We start from the raw sequence: 8366 nt of genomic DNA, 5'->3' as shown, positions 1-8366 counted from the left end.
CATAACCAACAGAATACACGAAATAGAAGAGAGAGAATCTCAGGTATTGAGGATATGATAGAGGAAATAGATCCATCGGTCAAAGAAAATGTTTAAAACAGCAAAATTTTAACACAAAACATCCAAGAAATCTGAGACATCATGCAAAGACCAAACCCAAGAATAATAGGGATAGAAGAAGAAGAATTCCAACTCAAAGGCACAGAAAATATATTCAACAAAATTATAAAGGAAAACCTTCCTAACCTAAAGAAAGACATGTCTATGAAGGTACAAGAAGCATACAGAACACCAAATAGACTGGACCACAAAAAGTCCCCTCACCACATAATAGTCAAAATACTAAGCATATAGAATAAAGAAAGAATATTAAGAGCAGCAACGGAAAAAGGTCAAGTAACATATAAAGGCAGACATATCAGAATTGCACCTGACTTCTCAATGTAAATTCTAAAAGCCAGAGGTCCTGGATAGATGTTCTGCAGATACTAAGAAACCACAGATGCCAGCCCAGACTACTACACCCAGCAAAGCTTTCAATCACCATAGATGGAGAAAATAAGATATTCCATGACAAAACCAGATTTAAACATTATATATCCACAAATCCAGCCCTACAGAAAGTACTTGAAGGAAAACTCCAACTCAAGGAAGTTAGCTGCAACCACCAAAACACAGGCAATAGATAACCTCACACCAGGAAATCCCAAAGAAGGAAAACGCACACACACATTACCACCAAAAAATAACAAGGATTAACAATCACTGGTCATTAATATCTGTTAATATCAATGAACTCATGTAGCTACAGTTTTCCTGCCTGGCCCACAGTCAGGACAAATCTCTTTCACCTGCCAGTCCCACAGCCGCTCAGACCCAACCAAGTAACACAGAGACTTATATTGCTTATAAACTGTATGGCCGTGGCAGGCTTCTTGCTAACTGTTCTTACAGCTTAAATTAATCCATTTCTATAAATCTATGCCTTGCCACGTGGCTTGTGGCTTACCGGCATCTTCACATGCTGTTTGTCATCGTGGCAGCTGGCAGTGTCTCTCTGACTCAGCCTTCCACTTCCCAGCTTTATTCTCCTCCTTGTCCCGCCTATACTTCCTGCCTAGCCAATGGCCAATCAGTGTTTTATTGACCAATCAGCAACACATTTGCCATACAGAACATCCCACAGCACTTCCCCTATTTTTTTTTCAAAAAGGAAGGTTTTAACCTTAACAAAGTAAAATTACATATAATTTGGGAATTTGGGCGTAACTTCTCTTACTACTTCCTGCTGGAGGGGGGCGTTGAATCATATGGGGACACAAAGAAAATTTTAGGATTATGGAATAGTCCGTGAGGCTGTATCGTCTGAGCCAGTTGCCTTGAAACCATTCTAGATGTTGGATCATCTGGGCCATGCTGTCATCGGAGATCTTTCAGGGGGTCTTGGCTGGTCAAACCTGATGTATCTTAATCTGGAACAAATCCATAGCCTTTGGCTTTCTGTGGGAACAAAAGCAGAGTCTCCTTTCCAAAGCAACGTATCCTTATATCCAAATTTTGAAGTCAAGATATCTTTAAAATATTCATATTGGTTTAACTCAACATCTTTTACGATCAAATGTTTTTCTGCAGTTAAAAATCCCAAAGACAACACAATCCAGATTCTCTGTGTAATATTCATCTTTACATGGCTTATTTTTTATATTAATTTTACTGTCTCTTTAAAGACTTTATTTTTTAAAAATATGTATCTGTTTATATAACTGTATATATCACCTTTTTTGTCTCTTTCAAGCCTACATATATTTTACACACATTGTAAACTATCACATCTGAATCTGTCTTATTGTGAATCTATTGCTTTAAACTACAGCAGCTGTGGCTGCTGGCTCCGCCCACCTCAGCTTCCCAACATGGCGGGGGTATACTTACCACCAGCTCTGGGAGCCATCGTGGGTCCATGCCTTTATCCAAGCAGGGTGCAGCCCAGAAAACTCCCCTTTTGCTCTGCACCAGCAAAGGCTAAGTCCACCATGCAGCTCAAAGTGCCACTTGCAAAGGCCTCATTCCCGCCATACCGCAGGTCGAGTGTGCACGCCAGGAACCCACCAGTAGCTCAAACAGGCAGCTGTTGCTCATTTGAGAGAGACAATTAGGAAGCTGTTTTTAGCTCTGTTTTAGAATCTTTTTCTCAGTTTTTAGGTGGAAACTCTTGCTACCACATTGGATGCCATTTGTAGCTAGAGTTTTCCTGCCTGGCCCACAGTCAGGACAAATCTTTTTCACCTGCCAGTCCCATAACCGCTCAGACCCAACCAAGTAAACACAGAGACTTATATTGCTTACAAACTGTATGGCCGTGGCAGGCTTCTTGCTAACTGTTCTTACAGCTTAAATTAATTCATTTCTATAAATCTATACCTTGCCACGTGGCTCGTGGCTTACCGGCATCCTCACATGCTGTTTGTCATCGTGGTGGCTGGCAGTGTCTCTCTGACTCAGCCTTCCACTTCCCAGTTTTATTCTCCTCCTGCCCCGCCTATACTTCCTGCCTAGCCAATGGCCAATTAGTGTTTTATTGACCAATCAGCAACACATTTGCCATACAGAACATCCCACAGCAAACTCAATTTGCCTATAAAGAGACACAGGCTAAAAGAATGGATAATAAAACAGGATCCATCCTTCTGCTGCATACAAGAAACACACCTCAACCTCAAAGATAGACACTACCTCGGAGTGAAGGGTTAGGGAAAAACTTTCCAATCAAATGGACCTAAGAAACAAGCTGGTGTAGCTTTCCTAATATTTAACAAAATAGACTTCAACTTAAAATCAATCAAAAGGTATGAAGAAGGGCATTTCATATTCATCACAGGAAAAATTCATCAAAATGAAGTCTCAATTCTGAACATTTATGCCCCAAATACAAGGGCACCTACATTTGTAAAAGAAACATTACTAAAGTTCAAATCACACATCAAATCCCACACACTAATAGTGGGAGACTTCAACACCCCTCTCTCACCACTGGACAAGTCTGCCAAACAGAAACTTAAAAGAAAAATAAGGGAACTAACAGATGTTATGACTCAAATGGACCTAACAGACATCTATAGAACATTTCACCCAGACGCAAAAGAATATACATTCTTTTCAGCACTCCATGGAACCTTCTCCAAAATTGACCACATACTCAGTGACAAAACAAATCTCAACAGATACAACAACAAAAAAAATGGAATAATCTCATGTATCTTAGCAGACCACCATGGCTTAAAGTTAAAATTAAATAACAACACAAAATGCAGGGAGCCTACAAACTCGTGGAAACTGAACAATGCTCAACTGAATCACCACTGTGTCAAGGAAGAAATAAAGAAAGAAATTAAAGACTTCCTAGAATTCAACAAAAATGAATGCACAACATACCCAAACTTATGGGACACTATGAAAGCAGTGCTAAGAGGAAAGTTCATAGCACCAAGTGCCTACGTAAAGAAGTTGGAGAAATCTCACATTAGCAACTTAACAGCACACCGAAAGCTCTAGAACAAAAAGAAGCAGACTCACCCAGGAGGAGTAGACAACAGGAAATAGTCAAACTGAGGGTTAAAATCAATAAAATAGAAACAAAGAGAACAATACAAAGAATCAATGAAACAATGAGTTGGTTCTTTGAGAAAATCAACAAGATAGACAAACCATTATCCAAACTAACCAAAAAGCAGAAAGAGAATATCCAAATTAACAAAATCAGAAATGAAAAGGGGGACATAATAACAGACAATGAGGAAATCCAGAGAATCATTATGTCATACTTCAAAAAACTGTACTCCACAAAATTGGAAAATGTAAAAGAAATAGAAATTTTTTTGTATAGGTACCACATACCAAAATTAAATTAAGATCAGATAAACAATTTAAATAGACCTATAACCCCTTAGGAAATAGAAGCAGTCATCAAAAGTTTCCCAACCAAAAAAAGCCCAGGGCCAGGTGGTTTCAGCATAGAATTTTACCAGAATTTCAAAGAAGAGCTAATACCAATACTCCTGAAATTGTTTCAAGCAATAGGAACAGAAGGAACATTGCCAAACTCTTCTTACAAGGCTACAGTTATCCTGATACCCAAACCACATAAAGGTGCAACTAGGAAAGAGAATTACAGACCAATCTCCCTCATGAACACTGATGCAAAAATTCTCAATAAAACAATAGCAAATTGAATCCAAGAAAACATCACAAAAACCATCTACCATGATCAAGTAGGCTTCATCCCAGAGTTGCAAGGATGGTTCAACGCACAAAAATCTGTCAATGTAATCCACCATATAAACAAACAAATTAAAAATAAACACATGATCATCTCATTAAATACTGAAAAAGCCTTTGACAAAATCCAACACACATTCATGATAAAGGTCTTGGAGAGATCTGGGATACAAGAAACATACCTAAACATAATAAAGGCAATATACAGCAAGCCTATATCCAACATCAAATTAAATGGGGAGAAACTCAAAGTGATTCCACTAAAACCAGGAATAAGACAAGGATTCCACTCTCTCCATACCTATTAAATATAGTACTTGAAGTTCTAGCTAGAGCAATAAGATAACAAAAGGAAATCAAGGGGATACAAATTGGGAAGGAGGAAGTCAAACTTCCCCTATTTGCAAGACAATATGATAGTAGATATAAGTGACCCCAAAAATTCTACCAAGGAACTCCTACAGCTGATAAATACCTTCAGTAATGTGGCAGGATACACGATTAACTTAAAAAAATCAATAACCCTCCTATATACAAATGATAAATGGGATGAGAAAGAAATCAGAGAAACATCACCCTTTACAATAGCCACAAATAACATCAACTATCTTGGGGTAACTCTAACCAAATAAGTGAAAGATCTGCGTGACAAGAACTTTAAGTCTTTGAAGAAAGAAATTGAAGAAGACATCAGAAAATGGAAAGAAGCCCCATGCTCTTGGATAGGTAGGATCAACACAGTAAAAATGGCAATCTTACCAAAAGCAATCTACAGATTCAATGCAATCCCCATCAAAATCCCAATGTAATTCTTCACAGAACTTGAAAGAACAATACTCAACTTTATACTGAAAAATGAAAAACCCAGGACAGCCAAAACAATCCTGTACAATAAAGGAACTTCCGGAAGCATTACCATCCCTGACTTCAAGCTCTACTCTAGAGCTACAGTAATAAAAACAGCTTGGTATTGGCATAAAAACAGACATGTTGATCAATGGATTCAAATCAAAGACTCTGATATTAATCCACACACCTATAAAAACCAATTTTTTTTTTACAAAGAAGCCAAAATTATACAATGGAAGAAAGAAAGCATCTTCAACAAATGATGCTGGCATAACTCAATATCTACATGTAGAAGAATGCAAATAGATCCATATCTATTACCATGCACAAAACTCAACTCCAAGTGGATCAAAGACCTCAACATAAATCCAGTTATACTGAACCTGATAGAAGAAAAAGCACGATGTAGCCTTGAATGCATTGGCACAGGAGACCACTTCCTAAATATAACACCAGTAGCACAGACACTGAGAAAATTAATAAATGGGACCTCCTAAAACTGAGAAGCTTCTGTAAGGCAAAGGACACAGTAAATAAGACAAAATGAATGGGAAAATTCTTTACCAACCCCACATCTGACAGAGGGCTGATCTCCAAAATATATAAAGAACTCAAGAAATTAGACATCAAAATATCAAATAATCCAATTAAAAAGTTGTTTTCAGAACTAAACAGCGAATTCTCAACAGCAGAATCTCAAATGGCCAAAAGACACTTAAGGAATTGCTCAACATCCTAAGTCATCAGGGAAATGCAAATCAAAATGCCTCTGAGATACCATCTTAACACCTGTCAGAGTGAATAAGATCAAAAACACTCATGACAGCTTATTTTAGAGAGGATGTGGAGAAAGGGGAATACTCTTCCACTGCTGGTGGGAATGCAATCTTGTACAGACACTCTGGAAATCAGTATGGTGATATCTCAGAAAACTGGGAATCAACCTACCTCAAGACCCAGCAATACCACTCCTGGGCATATACCCAAAAGATGTTCAACCACATCATAAGGACATTTGCTCAACTATGCTCATAGCAGCATTACTCATAATAAGCAGAACCTGGAAACAACCTAGATACCCTTTAACCAAAGAACTGATAAAGACAATGTGGTACATTTACACAATGGAGTATTATGCAGTGATTAAAAAAAAGTGTCATTACGAAATTTGTAGGCAAATGTATGGAACTAGAAAAAAAATCATCCTGAGAGAGGTAACTCAGACCCAGAAAGACGAACATGGTATGTACTCACTCATGAGTTAAAATTAGACATAAAGCGAAGGATAATCAGGCTACAATCCACAACCCCAGAGAAGCTAGGTAAAGAAGAAGACACTAAGAGGGACACATATGGATGGCCCGAGGAAAGGGAAAGGGTTTAAGATGTCCTAGGTAAACTGGGAGTGGGGAATAGAGGGGAGGGGATGGGAGGTGGGAACATGAGAACTTGAGATGGCTGGATTGGGAGAGAGATGGGGAGGAAGAGCAATGAAAGAGTTATCTTGTCAGAAAGTACCATTAAGGGGATGGAGAGAAAGTTGAAGCTAGGGAAAACCCCAGGAATTCACAAGATTGTCCCCAGCTAAGACTCATAGTAATGGTGGAGGGGGTGCTTGAATTAGCCTTCTCCTGCACTGAGATTGGTATCTACCCTAATTGTCATCATAGAATCTATATCCAGTGACTGATGGAAGCAGATGCAGAGACCCACAGCCAAGCACTTGGCCAAGATCCTGGAGTTCAGTTGAAGAGAGGGAGGAAGGATTATAGGAGCAAGGGGGGTCAGGATCATGGTGGGAAAAACCACAGAGATAGCTGACCCAAGCTAGTGGGAGCTCATGGACTCTGGACTGACAGCTGGGGAGCCTGCATGGAACTGCACCTTTGAACGTGGGTGCAAGTTGCATGGCTTGATGTGTTTGTGGGTCCCCTGGCAATGAGACCAGAACTTATTCCAGGTACACTAACTGGCTTTTTAGAGCCCATTCCCTATGGTGTGATGCTTTATTCAGCCTTGATGCAGCGGGGAGGAGCTAGGTCCAGCCCCAACTTTGTAGGCCAATTTGTGTTGACTACCCAAGGGAGGCGTTACCCTCTAGGAGGAAGGGATGGAGGTATGATGGGGGAGGTGGAGGTAGTGAGAGAAAGGGAAGGAGGAGGAACAGGGGTTGGTATGTAAAAGGAAAGAAATTTTTTAATAAATTTTAAAAAAATGAAAAGAAGAAACAGTAAATGCTGACAAGAATATAGACAGGGGAGATCTTGTTTACTGTTGGTAAGAATGTAAATTAACCCAGTCACTATGGAAGTTACTTCGGAGGTTTTGTTTTTATTGTTATTTAAAAAGTTTTTTCATAAACTATACTCTGATTAGTTTTCCTTCCCACAATTCCCTCTAGATCCTCCCTACCTCCCCCGAACTCCATGAACTTTCTCTCTCTCTCTCTCTCTCTCTCTCTCTCTCTCTCTCTCTCTCTCTCTAAAACAAACAACAAACAAAAAATTAAAAAGAAAAAAACACAAGAAATGCACACAAAAAGAACTCCAAATCATAAAAACATAAAATTTGAAACCATAGTATACAAGCAAAGGCCAGTAAAAAAAAAAAAAAAAAAAAAAAAAAAATGTCCAAACATAGCAGGAGAGACCTTTTGTAGACAAAAGGTCTCCAAAAATAAAATTGAGTTCATTTTGTGTTGGTTTCAGTGCTGGGCATAGGGCCTGCCCTTCAGTGTGGTTAATATACCCAGTGAGACTAATCTGTCATTTTGTCCTACTACGTTCAAAATATAAACTGTGGCATCACCAAGTAAATTCAATGTATTTTCCATGTCGATTACCATTTTCTTTAATTATTATGCTCACTAGGGCCACAAATACTGCATCAATAAGTATCATTTATACAATTTACTTACATGTTCATCCTTGAACTTAACAGGGGTGCCCCAGATTTACCCATACAACATTTATTGTGTCCTTGACCCCTCTGCCTCCTGCAATTCTTCCTGCCCCTCTTCTGTGGGGTACATCTTTTCCTTTGAAAAGGTAATCCTGCGTGTTTAACATTTCTGGCTTCCCTGGTGCTATCTGTGAGTGCAAGGACCTTTGTGCTCCCAACACACCCACATGTCAGATCATAACCATCTCTAACTCCAGTTCCAAGGGACTCAATGCCTTCTTCCGGCTTCCACAGACACCTGACACATATGTGGTGCACAGACATACATGCAGGCAAAATAC

This window comes from Peromyscus eremicus, chromosome 3 (genome assembly GCF_949786415.1).
Source record: "Peromyscus eremicus chromosome 3, PerEre_H2_v1, whole genome shotgun sequence".
Lineage (NCBI taxonomy): Eukaryota > Metazoa > Chordata > Mammalia > Rodentia > Cricetidae > Peromyscus > Peromyscus eremicus.
This window is presented reverse-complemented; position numbering follows the sequence as displayed.